This window comes from Pseudophryne corroboree, chromosome 4, assembly GCF_028390025.1.
Source record: "Pseudophryne corroboree isolate aPseCor3 chromosome 4, aPseCor3.hap2, whole genome shotgun sequence".
NCBI lineage: Eukaryota > Metazoa > Chordata > Amphibia > Anura > Myobatrachidae > Pseudophryne > Pseudophryne corroboree.
Window position 1 is genome coordinate 512881820 of NC_086447.1, and position 18288 is coordinate 512900107.

Here is an 18288-nt window from a genome sequence, read left to right on the forward strand (position 1 = left end):
AAGAAGCTGAAATATACACGTAACTAATTATAAGTGGTATTGCTAGGGGTTCACATTAGCAGTATCCCTGCATACTACAAGAGGGTGGTCTTCAGTTTGCCGGCGGCCGGGCTACCGATGACCAGCATACCGGCAACGGAATCCCGACGGCCAGCATACCGACAGCTTTCCTCCCTCTTGGGGGTCTATGACCCCCCTGGAGGGAGAATAGATAGCGTGGAGCGCGTAGCTCGCCACCGTGCCCGCAGCGTGACGATCGCAGCAAGCCCGCAAGGGGCTCATTTGCGCTCACACAGCTGTCGGTATGCCGGCGGTTGGGATTCCGGCACCGGTATGCTGGCCGCCAGGAGCCCGACCGCCGGCATAACATACTACACCCACTACAAGATGCAGCTCTTCCTCCCTGGGCTTTGCTAGTTGTGTAATAGACATCCGCCAAGCCAAATCAGTTATGAAAGCCATCTTTAAATGACAGTGGAGAGCATGTGAGCAGGAGGACAATAATGAGCTGCATGTGTAGACCTAACTGTATATAGAAATCAAATAGGAAGCCAACTTAAGAGTTTGCCGTGGGACTCCAAGCCTCTAGTTATGCCACTGGTTAGAAAAAAGGGTTATAGATTAATAACAAATTTGCTCAACAAATGAAATGGTGACATTTAATATTAAAGGACGTTATTGTGTAACAGCCATCAAAACATTATAATATAATGATGAACACCACACTATAATCCCAAACAGGAAAATGAACTGTGGTAGCACGCGGCAATTGGTAGTCTTAAAAACAGTTCATATATGTTTGTAACCTGTTCCACCAATTATAAACTCAATTTGACAAGTGACAACCAATAAGGGGGTCAATTCTATTCACTGACAGTTGAATAGCGCCGGGAGTTTGCTCCCGAGGCTATTCAATTCAGCTCCAGTTAAGCCGGGGATGGCCCGTTCTCGCCGACTAAACAGGTTGAATTGTCGGGAGAACCGGCATTCTCCGACTTAACTCCCCGGCGCGAGGCTGATTCCTGACAGAATCAGCCTCGCGCTGGCCGCGCGGCAGCACTTTTGTCAGGCTTCTTCTCTCCTCCCCCGGGGATGAGAAAAGAATTCCCGACAATTGAGGGTCACTCGTCGCTGTATTGAATAGTGCCGGGAGCAAACTCCTGGTGCTATTCAACTGTCAGTGAATTGAATCGACCCCATGGAGAGTAAAGAGCAGTAGGACAAGGATCTTAAAAGGAGATGGTCTAATCCTGTATCTTAAAGTAAATCTCAATCTTATAGATAATTTTGAGATTTATTTACAGGAGGCTTATACAAAAGAAACAAATTTGCAGATGCCTTTAGCTCTTTGCAACTCCATTTGTCAAGAAGGCAAGTATAAACACACATGCAAGAACCATATCAAACAGCATGTTCACCTTTGACCAATACTTTGACACAGATGTAACATCTCATGAATGTCAGAGTTAACAATGTTTATACATTGATGCATCCAAGTCAAGTAAAATTGTCTTTCTCCGATTTCTAATCTTGTTTCTCTCTGGCCATATGTTCTGTGTGCTTGTAACTACGACATTGTGGAGAAAGAGACACTGGTCTCTAAACAAAAGACCCAGTTTACCATACAGAAATATACTTTTGTTCTGTCCGCAGGTAAGGAGCATACTCTCCACTGAGGGGGAGTGCTCGCTCACCTACTTGGACTCAGAGCACACTCTTAAAAAGCAGAGGTGTCCAGGTTGTTTCCATGAGGCAACAGCCATGCAAAGAAGCTGGTGCTGAAGTATTAATACCTAAGCCATCTTGCACAATTGACAAGGCCAGCCTGAAATACACACCCTTTGATGCTAAGGCTCCTTCACCACCTAATGTGTCACTCAGCAGAGAAGCAGCATCACTAAAGGCAGCCTCAAATTAGGAGACAAGAGGCCTCTTATTCCACTACTACAGTATTTGGAAACTTCCACTGTATTCAGACTTAAATAATATCTATAGGTGAAGACTTTCTGAAGCTTTATTTTTCAGAGGCAAAGTAGAGTATTATAAAACTTCATGAAATCATCAGCAATTAGAATGTTGTAATGAGTTCATTCTTTTTAGAGTAAATGTTTATGAAATCTACAAATCATGGTGTTGTATTGTGAATTAATTAGGATACTATTGCTCTTATTACAATAAATATGATTTACGTTTTCTTAGATACAGAAAAAAAATCTGTTAAAAGTCTTCTTAGTCTTAAGAATGTTATGTCATTTATATCCTACCAACTCAATGTATCTTTTATAGGAACAAACAATTATACTAATTCTACCTGATGATTAGGTTGAGATCCTTATTTATAGAAACCTTTTTTTTTTTTACTATATTTGATCTTAATTATGTCTCTGGAAAAAAACTTTAGCAATTGATAACTTAATAACATTCTACAGATGTATATACTTATATGCAATGAACTTTGTTGGGCATTGGCAGTGTATTTTTGACATCATAAATTAACATGCATATCATGGGAAATGAAAAAAAAAAAGGGAAAACAGCCTGTAACTAAAAAAACTGGCAAAATAATATGGTTAATATTGGTTAACATTCTAGATATCTATTAATGGGGGTAATTCAGAGTTGATCGTAGATGTGCTAAATTTAGCACATATACGATTATTTACTCTGACATGCGGGGGGACGCCCAGCACAGGGCTAGTCTGTCCCGCATGTCAAGGCGGCGATGCTTTTGTACCTGACGAGTAGCTCCCTACCTACACAGGGAGTTACCCACCGGGTTGCAGTGGCTGTGTGTGACATCATGCAGCTGCCGCGGCCCGCCCCCTCAATGGTCCGGACCCGCCTCCGTTGTCCAGACCACACCACGCCAACGGCGTTCTAACGCCGTTGGCTCGCCCCCTCCAGCCCCGCATCCACCTCTGCCTGTCAATCAGACAAAGGCAATTGCAGCCAGTGAGATGCTGATAGCATCTCACTGGGCTCCCGGGGTGTGCATGCGTAGTGCGGCTACTGCACGTGCGCACTCCACAAAGTAATTCAGACTGCGATCACTGCTGAGGCAGCGATCCAGTCTGAATTACACCCAATGTCTCAAATATATTTGGCGCTCATAATAGCTTTTAATTGGCATATTTTTCTAAAAATACCTGTAACTCCCACCTGCAATGTATACACCTGTCCCATACAACACATCCATATACTGTACCTGTCTTTTAAACCATTATTCTGCACTTTGCAGAATTTTACCCCAATAATGACATTGGTTCTGAACCAAGTCCCGACAATTTTACCTTAACATAGTGTGACAATCTGGGGTATTTAGATAGGCATAGTGTATAGTGGTGCAGTGTTTAGGTGCTAAAATCGGGGTCAGTATGAAGCTTTTCAAATTTAAATAAATTAAATGGAGCTTGACTACCAGCAGGGCCAGGACATTAATGCCCACCTGAGGAATGCAGTGGAAGGAGCTCATGCTTAAGGGGTGTATGCAGTTACTACAAGGGGTGTGGCCACCCACCACAGACACTTGTCCAGCCATTAGAGACCATGAAACTGACCATCTAATAGAGTTACAATGTATAATTTGACTACATAGCCTGGAATCTGACATCAGAGGAATGAGTGTGGGGGGGGGGGGGGGGAAACAACAACAAAACACCCCAGTGGGGCCCACCGGGGATTTTCCCACTGTACCCCTGGGGCCCCTCCAACCTGACACCATCTAGCTTGATATTGCCACACAAGCTATTTTCTCTGGCTTACACATGCTCTGAAGCTGTGAGAAAAATAAGTTTTGTTAAGTCCTATAGAAATGACTGGACTAAAATGCTCATGCCCAACTGGATAACAAAACTACAGCAGCTGGCCACAATGTCTCAATCTGCAAGGAAAAACAAATTAACGTGCCTAATTGCATAGGTTCCTATGTGTTATTAGTAATGCTCAGTATAAAGACAGTATAAAGGAATAGATGACAAGGTTGCTCAGTAATATATTCTGGTATCTGTCTCTGTGGTGCCTGTACTTGTCTCTTGATAGTAGTGGGGTGTCCTGCAGAAGTCAGCTCAGGAAATCCTTATGCTCTAATACTATAGATTTGATGAATTTACACCTACCCCTTTCAACAACAGAATGATACTACAGATGATTAGCAAACGATATTTATACTTTGCATTTATCAGTAACTTTTAGCTTAGAGATCTACAATAAGTCTGACCATAGAATTATCCTCCACCCTCACACTCTTTAGAGTTTATTATACCAAAAATATCCATGCTTAGACTAAACTTTAATCTTTTCAAAATAATTTATAAACAAACAAATTTACTTAGTGCAGTTTAAGATATCATACAATTAATCCTAAACCAAATTCAAACACTCACATTCCACCTCACTCACACACAGTAAACAATTTAGTTACTACTGTAGTGCAATATGATGCAGTATTGAGGGGAAGACAAATCAAGCCTTGGCAGAGATATAGTGGAGAAGTTGTCCAAAGCACTCAATCAGCTTTGGGAATTTCAAAGGATAAATAAATTACTTTCTGTATAAGCTAATTGGTGGATTTGGGAAATTTATCTACTTTATCTCTCTTCAAGGCTTGATAGATCTCCTGCCAAGTTTCTAGTAACGTCAGTCAATTATAGCCATTATTGCACTGTTTCACATCTGGTAAATAGTTAAACATGGGTGTATATTAGTTAAGTTGCATTAGAAAATTTTGGGAGTGATTCAACTTGCAATGCTGCTGAATTGGTTTTGTGAGGAAGTGAAGTTGGCTCAAACTACAAAGCTTGAAGCAAGTAGACCAGCTAAACCGAATCTGAAAATGAAGACCTCTGTAGAGAGGGAACTTCAACCTGTGCTGATGGAACATGTTGTAATTGTTCATCATGTTTTCAAGGCACAAAAAGTGGATGCTCGTGAAGATCCGAGATATATGAGTTTTATTGAAGTGGCAGAGAGACATCAAAGCTAGGAAATTCATTTTGTTGATCAGTGGCATAAACATCCAAGTGTGTTATGTGGAGTGAGTCCAGAATCTGAGAGTGGCCCTTACCAGTAAGTCCTCTGACATAAAGTTAAGGTTTGAAGATTATGATGCTGGTGGCACTCAGGATAGTAGTGACTCTTTGAAAGAATATGAGTTACCAATGAAGTATGCTACTAGCCAGTATCAGCTTCAAGGCTGAAAATTAAAGATGTTTCAAGCAAAAGTTGGCCAATGGGCGTGCCTTTAAGGGGTTCAAGCAAGAAAAAGCTTTATTATGTAAAAAAAAAACAAAGAAAAAATGTTCTTTGTCTGAACCAGCAAATTCTTTGGAAAAGAACTTGCTTGATTTGATGCAGTTGACAAGAATGATAATGAATTATGTCATTTTGGGAAATATTACTTTACGTTTTTAATGCCTGACAAGATACCCAAGGATTAATCACAAGTGTTTTGTATAGAAAGCAAGAAGTACAAGTGGTACTGTACCATAAAGTAAGGAAAAAAGTTAGAAAAAAAACTCTGGAACTTGGAGAACGAGACCCTCAGAGATCACAAGAGTCTGGATAATCTTGGATGTGGTGGATTGCCCTCATGAGAAGAGTGAACATAGAGTTTGCCATGAGACTGCCTCATCCCATGTCACTTATCCCAGATATTTTGAGTTGTTGATGGGGTTATGTGGTAGAATTAAGCTAAGTGGTGATGGTGAGCCACAGATTTTGTGGAGCAGGAGGGATTCCTAAGGACTACCTTGTTGAGACAAAGCCCAGGTGGGGCTGGAGCAGACACATAGTCCAATTGGGACTACAGTCATTTCTCAGTATGCTTAGAGGTTACTTAGGGTTAGGAGGCCAGTGCAGACCTGCATGTCGCAGCATGGGCTACCTTTCCCAGTGGATAAACTGTGCTTTTGGAGCTGTGGAATCAGCCAAGCCAGGCTGGAGCCTGTGTTAACTGCAAGAAAGCAGGCCAGACTGTGAGACTGTATATGTGAGCAGCTGTGGTAGCCAAACCAAGACAGACTGGCGCCAGTGATATACCTGTGAAATTTTTTTAGAGACTTTATTTGCAGACTAGCTCAAGGTTAGTCAGGGGCAAAGCAGTAAGTTAGTGCCCTGAATGGGGGCTAGGTTGTTTGTTATTTTCTGTTCATTTGCAATGATTTCTGCTAGTAAAGCTTTATTATTGTATTTGATTTATTCACCTGAAAAGCTGTCTTTGTATCCTGATTAAGACACTATACCAGCACAGCGGACTGGTACCAGAGGATAACTGCAGATGAAACTGTACTGAAATAAGAGATGAACAGTAGGCTGAACCGGACTGGAACCAGAGATAAACAGCAGGATGCATCAGACTGGAACCAGATGATAACAGTAGGAGAAACTGAACTGAACCAGAGGAGAACAGCAGGTGAAAGAGGACTGGAACCGGCTGAGACAATGCAGGCTTGGACCATAGAAACAGCAGTGAGCTGCAGAGTGAAGGTAACAGCCTCACAGGTAGCCATATGGAAGCGGCTTGCACAGATCCCAGGAGCACTGGTTGTGGTTCAGGCAGCAGATAGGAATCAAAAGGTACACACTGTAGAGCAGGCATTCCCAACCACGGTCCTCAAGGCACACCAACAGTGCAGGTTTTAGTGATATCCAGGCTTCAGCACAGATGGTTAAATCAAAATAACTGAGCTACTAATTAAGTCACCTGTGCTGAAGCCTGGATATCACTAAAACCTGTACTGTTGGTGTGCCTTGAGGACCGTGGTTGGGAATGCCTGCTGTAGAGTGAGTTCACATAGGAGGAAAGAACCTTGTTCTGACAGAGTGCTGGTATCAGGGTGCAGCTTTAAATAGGGTGCTCTTGCGGAGTATAGTAGGACCCACGCATGTAAGTGCATAGGCTCCTACATGGCTTGATGGATCTGGACCAAACTTGGTACACATACTCTTCATTACCCAACTTAACATACTGGCAGGATGTAAACAAAAAATCCACCCCTTTTTAGCCAGGGCCACATGTATTATCTTTTTATATATAAAATTCTGTTTGTCCGGTTATGCATTCAGACACCTCTGCACCAATTGGGATGAAACCAACGTGAGGTGGTCAACTTGGATCCCGGGCAGGTTTTAGGGGGGGTTAGTGTCTCAGTCGGACCTCAGTCAGACCTCATGGCGGAATACACCAAGCAGAACTTTGACCCAGGGAGCCTGTTGTGGGTCTTCCACTGTATGGATTTGAAAGAAAACTTAAATGAAATGTAATAACTGACAGAAATGACCATAATTTAATGACCTGACATAACTGACTGAAATAACCATAAATCAATGAAGTAAAACAGTGTTAATTTTGTCAACAAAATTTTTTACTAAAATTATTCATTGACTACATCAGGGGTGGGCAATTATTTCAGCTGAGGGGCCACTTGACACTTTCTTGTCAGTATCCGAGGACCACACATAAAATAGCAGCCCCCCCCACGTGCCAAAAATATAGGGACGTGGCTTCATGTGGAAGGGGCATGGCCAAAAAAATAATACAGATTCATATTAGGCTGCTCAATAGTCTCCATTATTCAAATTGCGTCACACAGTAGCGCCACTTACACACATTACACCAGGTAGAGCCCCTTTTACACACATTATGGCAGGTAGAGCTCCCTTATACACAGTATGGACGGTAGAGCCCCCTTTTTACACAGTACGGAAGGTAGAGCTCCCTTTAACAAATTACAGCAGGTAGAGCCGCCTTTTATACATTAACATTTTATTTGGGATAATCATTGCGCAGCAAGCAAATTATCCAGTGTCTTATGGCCACTGGGGAAATGTGTGACACAGTGATAGAACACGGGGGTGTGACACAGTGACAGAACATGGGGGGGGGGGGTGACAGTGTGACAGAACACTGGGGTGACAGTGACAGAACACTGGGCTGTGACACAGTGACAGAACACTGGGCTGTGACGCGGTGACAGAACATGGGGGGTGACACGGCGACAGAACATGGGGGGTGACATGGTGACAGAACATGGGGGGCTGACATGGTGACAGAAAACTGGGGTGTAACACGGTGACAGAACATGGGGGGTGTGACATGGTGACAGAACACTGGGGGGTGACTTGGTGACAGTACATGGGGGGGTGACATGGTGACAGAACACGGTGGGGGTGACACAGTGACAGAACACGGGAGGGGTTGGTACAGCGAGAGCTAAAGATCTCTACCCCCCAACCTAAAAACAGCCTGACGCCACTGCCCGCACACACAAATATACACACACTAACACACACACTCTCACACACACAAACACAAACACAAACACACACAAATACACTTTCTTTCACTCACTTTTTCCATTAACTCACTGATCTGGCTGGCTGGCAGTGCAGAAAGGATTGATCTGTAGCAGTCAGTCTCTTGTCCAGTGTAGCTCCGCCCCCTGAGGTCACGTGTAGCCCGTCCCCTCATCGCCACATAGCCCCGCCCCCTTTTCGGCTGAACACAGCCGTTGTCACTGGGGGCTCTGGAGGCGGGTGGAGGAGGCTACTACAACACAGGCGCCGTGCAGTAGCAGCAGGGGAGACTGGCACCGGCAGCTTGGACTCGGAGGTACTGCAGAGCAATGACAAGCAGCTCAGCCGGTCGGGCCGCTTGTCATTGCTCGCTGGTGGGAGGCAGTGGGCCAGGCAGGATCGGTTTGCGGGCCATATCCGGCCCGCGTGCCGTATTTTGCCCACCCCTAGACTACAGTTTATTTCAGGGCTAAAATTAGACCAAACTTAACTACAACAAAGCAAAACAAAATAAGCAACAAAGACTAAAACTAAATTAAAAATTAGCACCGGAAAAAGGGTTTTACATTTTTAAAGAACAATTATGTGTTCTAGATATCTGCAAAAAATAAATATACTGAGGAGGAAATAGGATTGTGTATTGCACTTGTTTGTTCAAACAAACAAGGCATTCATTTGGATATGATGAATTGGAGTATTACGGTAAGTCAGTCTCAGTATGCAATAAGTCAGTCTCAGTATGCAACACATTCTCAGCCTATTGAGCCTAGATTACTAAACACATAGTTAAAGGCATGCAGAGCTTTCAGGGGAATTTTAGAAAAAAGTTCTTCAGCAAAATCCATTACAGTATCATTAAGCTATTTGCAAAAGTTATGACTGAAACACTGGCTAAAATTAAAACTGAGATCCACTGACTAAATCTTGACTAAAATTAAGCAAAAGAAAAATACTAAAATGTGACTTTCAATAAACCAACTACAATTCTATGTATGTGACTAAAACGAAATTGAAAATCCTTGTCAAAATGAATACTGAACTAACATAATTGACAGAAATTGAGGTGTGAAGACAAAAAATGTTGTGTACCCAATAGCCTTGGAATAGCAACACTGATAACAGACGTAAAACGTAAAACCCATCTCATGACGGAAAAGTAATAATAAAACTAAACAGACAGGAAAGCTGGAGATTACTATGTATATATATATATATATATAAATGTAGGTGCACACAATGCGGATGCAGGGAGCAGGCATGGACCTCCTGGATGAATGATCAAATCGAGTTTACTTCAACATTTCAGGGACAACGTTCCCTGTCCTCAGGAAGTACTTATAAACAATATGAAAAAGGCTTACCTTGTACCCCCATCAAACACCTGGTGCAGCCCCCCACCTCCAGCATCGGAATCAGGTCACGTGGTTTTGATCATTCATCCGGGAGTGCCATGCCTGCTTTCTGCATCTGCAGTGTTCACCTACATTCATATTTAATACTTGCAAGGGCACACAGGTGGCTGGATTCATTGAGTGGAGTGTCTAACCTATTCATCTCGGAGATATATATATATAGAGAACCCAGCACTCACCAAAGTAAACTCACTTATCCTCAACAATTCAATAAATAAATGATGGGGGTTTAGTTGGTGGATTGGCCAATGCACGGAAGCCTGCATACCGATTTTCAAGGTACCCCACCTTCATGCAGGTCCTACACTATCACAGAGTCTTAAAACCTGACTACTTCACTGCTGCATCATCTGCCTGCTAGATGTAATGTGTACCTGCCACAGACTTTATGGCTTTTAAAGGCACACTAGTCACCTATTGCACTGGCTCAAAGATGACTGCTAAAGAACAGCTGAGACAGGTTCAGGATAATAAAGTCCACACAGGGGTGCATGAGAAAGCTAGTGGCCACGGTTAGTAAGAGCTAACCATAGATTAACCCCTTCATATACACACAGAGGAAAAACCACAGCACTCACCACACCAGAAGCGGGGCACAGCTATGCACTTACCACTCACAGGGTGGGGTGCATGTAACACTGCACTCTCCACCACAGAAGCGGGGTACACAGCTGTACTTACCACTCACAGGGCGGGGTGCATGTAGCCCATGACCACATCGCTCTAATAAATACAAGCAGAGAACCCAGCACTCACCAAAGTAAACTCATGCACCCCTGTGTGGACTTTATTATCCTGAACCTGTCTCAGCTGTTCTTTAGCAATCATCTTTGAGACAGTGCAATAGGTGACTAGTGTGCCTTTAAAAGCCATAAAGTCTGTGGCAGGTACACATTACATCTAGCAGGCAGATGATGCAGCAGTGAAGTAGTCAGGTTTTAAGACTCTGTGATAGTGTAGGACCTGCATGAAGGTGGGGTACCTTGAAAATCGGTATGCAGGCTTCCGTGCATTGGCCAATCCACCAACTAAACCCCCATCATTTATTTATTGAATTGTTGAGGATAAGTGAGTTTACTTTGGTGAGTACTGGGTTCTCTGTTTGTATTTATTAGAGCGATATGGTCTTGGGCTACACGCACCCCGCCATGTGAGTGGTAAGTACAGCTGTGTACCCCGCTTCTGTGGTGGAGAGTGCAGTGTTACATGCACCCCACCCTGTGAGTGGTAAGTGCATAGCTGTGCCCCGCTTCTGGTGTGGTGAGTGCTGTGGTTTTTCCTCTGTGTGTATATATATATATATATATATATATATATATACACAGCACGGATTACTCGTACCCAGATTTTCATCTCAGTGTTACATTGATAGAGCAGAGTTTATTATTGCAGACAAATGATATAGCCAAAACAGTATGTTTCACAGGCCATTTTAAGCAATCTTGGTTATTCTGTTTCGTCTATATAGGACTGCACCTTCCATCTTCTCCTAGTGACGGTGTCTCGGCGTGGATTGACAGGCGATCTCTGTCTCAGTGCATGGTGAAAATCCCACTCCAGTGGCTGGTGGATGGTAAAGCAGCATTGCCAGTGTTGTTTGTTACCTAAATCAAGTGATTGACAGCCCACTGAGATGAAAATGTGGGTACGAGTAATACCTGCTGTGCCTTTTTTTTTAAAACGTGGTTATGCACTTTTGTGAATTAAATGCTCTGCACTATGAAGTGCCCCCTCTGATTTCTTTTATTTATATATATTTACTTTACCATTTATTAAGAGGACTTCAGTTCAATACAGGATTTTCTAATAAGGTTAATTTACATAAGTACAAGTGCAAATAGATTTTTTTAATATTCAACCACTTTCATGCTTTATCCTTAGGCTGTATGCTGTGACGCCACAACACCAAATTTTACATTGCAGCTCAGCAAATCTATATACTACAGCAGCATCAACACCCCATTTTTCACTGCTGATATTTAAAAAATGTTTATTCATGTAAAACAGTTATGTAGAGTGCTGGAACTGTTCAGTGGTATCAGGACTATACTTGTAGCTGTATAGATGTCTTCTCTAGCCACAAAAAGAGATTGTAAGGGGTATGAGGTTATTTCTGGAACCTCATTATTATTTGCTATCTACAATAAAGAGGAATCCCAGCAGGAGACAAAGTATAAGTGTTAATAAAAGGCTCTCTATGGGGTAAATTTAATAAGGTGGGAGTTTTTAGAACTGGTGTTGTGGCTCATAGCAACCAATCAGATTCTACTTAGCATTTATCTAGCTGCTTCTAGAAGATAATAGATAGAATCTGATTGGTTGCTATGACCAACATCAACAGCTCTAAAAAAAAAAAAAACTTTAGTAAATGTACCCCTATGTGTCGTGTGGAGGTCACGTGGATATTGTATTTTTGTGGTGGTTACAAAGATGCTCTTCTATCATTTCCTCCCCTGTGTGTTCCTTTTATAATCAGTATTTCTGAACCTGCCTACTTTGCTATCAGCTGGGGTACAGATAAAGCAAGTGCTGATTTTACAGCAACTACCATATATGTACCAATATATTTGTTTTCTTAAACTAGTACAGTACGTATGTACAGTACATTTTTTGTTGTTGTATTATGTTGGTAATGTACTTTTGAATGTGCTTTGTCCTGCTATGCTTGTTTAGTACTTTTAAATGCACTTTACGTGGTGCTGTAGACCCCTTGTGGTGCCATTTATTTAAAGGATTATAACAATATGGCAGTTATTTTGATGCTCTCTATTGTACATTTCACTAGAATGCTTTTTGTATTATGTGCTGGTGACTAGGATGCTGTCTGCATAAAATATAGGTCACTAACTTGCTCTCTGTATTATAAATGAGTCACTAGAATGCAGTCTAAATTATGGGTGTGGCATGCATCACCAACGAATGGGAATAGTCCCTGTTGGTCGTCATGCCTACCGTCGGGATTGTGAGGGTGCGGGATGTAGGGGGAAGTATTGTGACCGGCGGTCACATAGCTACATCCCCTAAATTATATAGAGGTTATTAGTCTCAACCTGGTGTTACTGTGCCTCCACCTACCATTGTGTATTATATTAGCCTCATCTATGAATGTGGCTAGGGATACTAGTTTTTTACCCACCTAATTTTTGCATTACGATTGCTTTAGTCCTGTCCCATGAGACCACTTTCAAACTTTTTTCCAGGGCCACTTGAAATTCCCAATCCACCCCTTGATTTAAAGTCTGACATTAAGATCAATCATGTCAGACCTTTTGCAACCCAGGCCTTTTTTAAGGACCTTGCAACCAACAAAATGCAAGTGAAAAAAAAAAAGATAATATTATGGTAAAGGAAGTCAAATTCAAAACCTACAATGCCCTGGTCGCATAAGTGTGAATACTCTTATAATAATGCTCACTCCCTGCATATTGACAACAATTTCCTGTATTCTACACGTCAATGCTATGGTTTACATTGGTAAGGGTGTACGTTCAAGATACCAACTGGAACCCCAACGCCGGAATCCCAACACCCGTCAGAACGCAGACAATGGAATACTAAATAGTTCAACATCCCGATGCCGGAATCTCGACAGCCAGAATACTTAAAGTAATTATAGCCTGTAGGGTTAGGGTCTTGCTGTGGGGGATAGGTGTAGGTGCCACCAAGTGGGGTTAGGGGTAGGCTGCGAAGGGGGGCAGGTTAAGTTTAGGCTGCAGGGAGGGGTGGTTAGAGTTAGGTACCACCATAGGGTGGTTAGATTTAGGCACTTAGGGGTAAGGATTAGGGTTGGGCTGCGGAAGAGGGAGGGTTAGGTTTAGGCACTAAGGGGGCAGGTTATGGTTAGGCACTAAGGGGGAGGTTAGGTTTAGGCTGCAGTAAGATAGGGTGAGGGGGGAGTTAGAATACTTTCATTGCCCCTGTTGTGATTGTTACCATAGGGATGCTGCCGTTCACGCATTCCGATCCCATTGGCAAGATATATGCCATTTTAACAAAAAGAATATTCAAGCCTAAACAAATTTTGCATGAACTACACATTCAGTCACTCCAACCATGTAGAAAAATGTCTTCTGCTCTAATGAGAATGTTAAAGTTTTTAGCCTAAACTCTAAATTATATAGTTGGTACAAAGACAACACTATTTGTAGGGAAAGCCCAATTTTATATCCGAATGGGTATGATTAAAAAATGGTATTATTTGGCTTATGTTTCAATGTATATTGTATTGTGGAAAATGTCTTAGAATGACAAATGGTTGAAACTTAATTACTTTGCTAGAACAGAGCTTGTTTACATTACAGTCCAGAGGAGTCACTGCCCACCAGAGGTGTCAAATCTCCTTTGATGTAGAGGAATAGAGATTGCTTGGAGAAAGCGTTTACTCCAATTCTTCTTGAGTAGGACCATAAAACCTACACAGTACGACTTAGCTTTTCAGACCTTCTAAGCTTTAAGTAATTAAGTGTCCCTGGGGAAACCCCTTAGAGGCACTATGGCCATAAGAGTGTGAACTTTTCTTCCTGAAGCATGTTGTAAAAATGGGTCCAGGCTGATTACAAGACCAGATCTTCAATATTCAAACAGCAATAGAGATAGGAGCATCAGCCACTGCTTGAGTGACTCACTTCAGACAGCATCCAACCCTGTCTAGGTGATATGAATGCTGTTTTTCGCCAATTTATTTGTTTTATGGAATTGTTATTATTTGTGTGACTATTTAAAACTATTATAATCTTGTAAAGTTTTTGTAACTAAAAGCTGTGAAGATATTCTTGAATTAAATACTCAATTCTGGTTCTGTATTTTCTTACCCAGGACCTCAAGTGGCCCATGTTACCTATTTTTCAAGTATAAATAATTGAGTGTGTGGGTGAGAACTGAAGCTTGCCCTGGGCGTGTCTTAAAAAGTCACTAGAGCTAGTGGTAGTGACTATATTGATTAACCACACGTGCTGAAATAACCAAAAGTGTCACAGATTCTCAGATTGACGTATCTGGAGGACCAGTGTGCCAGAGTCATGACACTATTGATCATCCAAAGAACACTATATCTACTTTTTTAGTGGTGGCTGCTTTGTGATTTGGAACAGCTTCTCTTCAAAGCAGATGATGAAGATAAATTTCACACCTGAACATAATTATCCAAAGCACACATTGTAAACCAAAGATTGGATTCAGAAAATTGTCCTCTACTTAAGTCCAATGGTGTAGGCTGTGCAAAGCCGTTTGGCTGTGCATTTACTATCTAAGCGTGCATTTTTATCAAAGCGTGATAAAATTGACACATAACAGCAGCGTTCCATCAGCATTAATTTATCTTCAGCTGATATCGATTGTGAATTGACGTTTCTTCTCTTCTTGTCACCTACAGGTAACTACTCCCACCAACATATTCTGCTGCACGATATCTGTATATGCAAAGCTAATTCTGCTAGGTAACTACTCCCACAAACATATTCTGCTGCACGATATCTGTATATGCAAAGCTAATTCTACTAGGTAATGCAAAGTGAAACATTATTGCATAGTATGTGATTTTGAAGTTCTTTTCTTAGTTCGGAATGATATAGACCCAGTTTAATCTTTGTGGAATGCCTGGTTGTTGTTTTTTAAGGTACTTTATTGCCTGTCATTTGAGGGGGTGGGGTGTGGTTACAGATTTCAATTATTGGTTTCACTTGTAGTAGTCCTCTACTTAAGTCCAATGGTGTAGTCTGTGCATTTACTATCTAAGCGTGCATTTTTATCAAAGCGTGATAAAATTGGCACATAACAGCAGCGTTCCATCAGCATTCAATCGAAGTGAAAAAGAAGGAACATAGAAGCACACCAATCTAACAAAACAAAGAAAACAGGGGAACTAATAACAAATGTGAGTCACTTACTCTTCAGATCACTCACCTACTAATTGTTGCATCTGATTAAATAGCACGGAACTACCTTACTTGGACATTTCATAAACCATCCACTTCACCAACAAATGCTTGTATCTGTATTATTGTAATTTTGTTTTTAATGCACAGCTGCACCAATGCAATCTTACCTACAAACACTTAAAATCATACAGAATTACCATTGCTTCTCAAACCTCACAATTCTTTTCATTTCTTACGGTCCAAATACATTTCAACACCCACTTTATCTAGGCTTCTGATTCACTTCATACTAAATCAACAACCATTGAGCCGACACTGCTTTTCTCACCTGCATTTCTGCAATTCTTCGGCTCTGAATCCCTTACAGCCTCCACTCCTTCTTCCACTTTCCCACAACCTATTTACCTACTAAACACTATGTCAAGGCTTTCTTATACTCTCCACATCACTCAGTGTCTACCTAAACACGTGTCTTTATCCTTCCCCCCTAGTCTCCTACACCTCCTCCTCCCTCCCCTCCTCTGTCTCCCATCCATCTCTCTGTATTCTTTCCCCTGCTTTCCTGTTACCCCTCTTTCACTCACGTCTACCCCATGGTCCTGCTACCCCACAACTCAGCTCTGCTCCATCCCTCCCTTCCCTGTCACCTCCCCACACCCCCATCCACATCACATTGACCTCCCTCCCTGCCCACCTTTTGCAGTTTCCCCTCCTAGCTCAGGCACCCGCACCATCACTACTCTCTCATCATCCCAGCCCTCAAAGTTAATGTCTTCTCATCGCTACAGCAACCCTGATAATCTCATTCACATCTTTCCCACAAACTCATACCCCCTATCCTGTGCCCTCTGCAATGCCAGATCTGTTTGTAACAAACTGGTCCCCACTCATGACCTTTTCATTTCCAACTCCCTACACCTACTAGCCATTAGTGAAACTTGGATTATACCCTCTGACACTACCTCTCCTGCTGCTCTCTCTGCTGGAGGCCTCGCATTCACACACACACCCCTACCAACTCATACCACCAGAACCATCCCTTACATTCTCTACATTTGAGGTCCATACTATACGCCTCTTCCAACCAGTCCATCTTAGAGTAGCTGTCATTTACCGCCCCCCCCCCCCCCCCTGGCGCTGCTTCCAAATTCATCGACAACTTTGCTTCCTGGCTTCCTCACTTCCTCTCTTCTGACATTCCCTCCATTATCCTAGGCGATTTTAACATCCCTATTGACATCCCCACACAATCCCCTGCCTCTAAACTCCTTAACCTCACCTCTTCACTTGGTCTCTCCCAGTGGACCTCCTCACCCTCCCATGTGAATGGGAGCTCACTGGATCTGGTCTTCACTCACTGCTGTGATATTTCTGATTTTTCCAATTCCCCATTTCCCCTCTCTGACCACCACCTGCTTTCCTTTAACCTATCTCTCTCGACTTCCCTCTCTCTACCTCCCAAGGCTACCATCACTAAGCGTAACATTGAGGCTATTGACACCACATTCCTTTCCTCCCTGTTTGACTCACTTCTCTCTCCAATTCTCTCTCTCTCTCTCTCATGCCCTGAACAAGCCACTTCCATATACAATCCATCCCTCACTTCTGCTCTTGACTCTGTTGCTCCACCAACCACTATTCACCCTCACAAATTAACACCTCAACCCTGGCACACCAAATGCACCAGATATCTGCAAAAATGCTCACCTACTGCCGAGCGTCACTGGAGGAAATCACGCTCGAAGGCAGACTTCCTCCATTTCAAACTTATGCTCTGATCCTTCAGTGCTGCCCTTTCTCTTGCTAAACAGTCATACTTCAAGAACCTCATCTCCTCCCAGTCTTCCAACTCCCGGCGCCTCTTTGCCACTCTCAACTCACTCCTCTGCCCACCTCCACCTCGTCTCCCTTCCTCACTCTCTGCTCTTGACTTTGCCACTTACTTCACATCCAAAATTGACTCCATACGTAAGGACATCACATCACACCAGACCATCAGTAACCAGCTTTCTTCCATCCCTTACCACCCCTCCCCATCCCTCCCACCAACTCTGACATCTTTCTCCCATGCATCTGGAGAGGAAGTCATGGCCCTCACTCATTCCTGTCCCCTCACCACCTCCCCACTTGACCCTATCCCCTCCCGCCTCCTCTGCTACCTCTCTCCTTCTGCTTGTTCCCATCTTTCCCACCTTCTCAATGTCTCCCTCTCATCAGGCACTGTCCCCTCTGCCTTCAAGCATGCACTCATCTCTCCTATTCTTAAAAAACCTACCCTTGATCCAAACACTCTCTCCAACTACCGACCCATCTCTCTCCTGCCCTTTTGCCTCCAAACTCCTTGAGCATATTGTCTACAACCACCTTATTTCCTCTCTTTCCTCACTCTCACTACTTGACCCATTCCAGTGTGGCTTCCATCCTCTCCACTCCACTGAAACTGCCCTTACAAAAGTATGCAATGACCTCCATGCTGCTAAATCTAAGGGACACTACTCTATACTTATTCTACTTGATCTCTCTGCTGCTTTTGACACTGTGGACCATCCTCTCCTACTGCAAATCCTTCACTCCATTGGTTTGCGTGACACTGCCCACTCTTGGCTGTCTTCCTACCTCACTGACCGTTCATTCTCTGTCTCCTCTCATAACTCCACCTTTGCCTCACTTCCACTAACTGTAGGTGTACCCCAAGGTTCTGTCCTTGG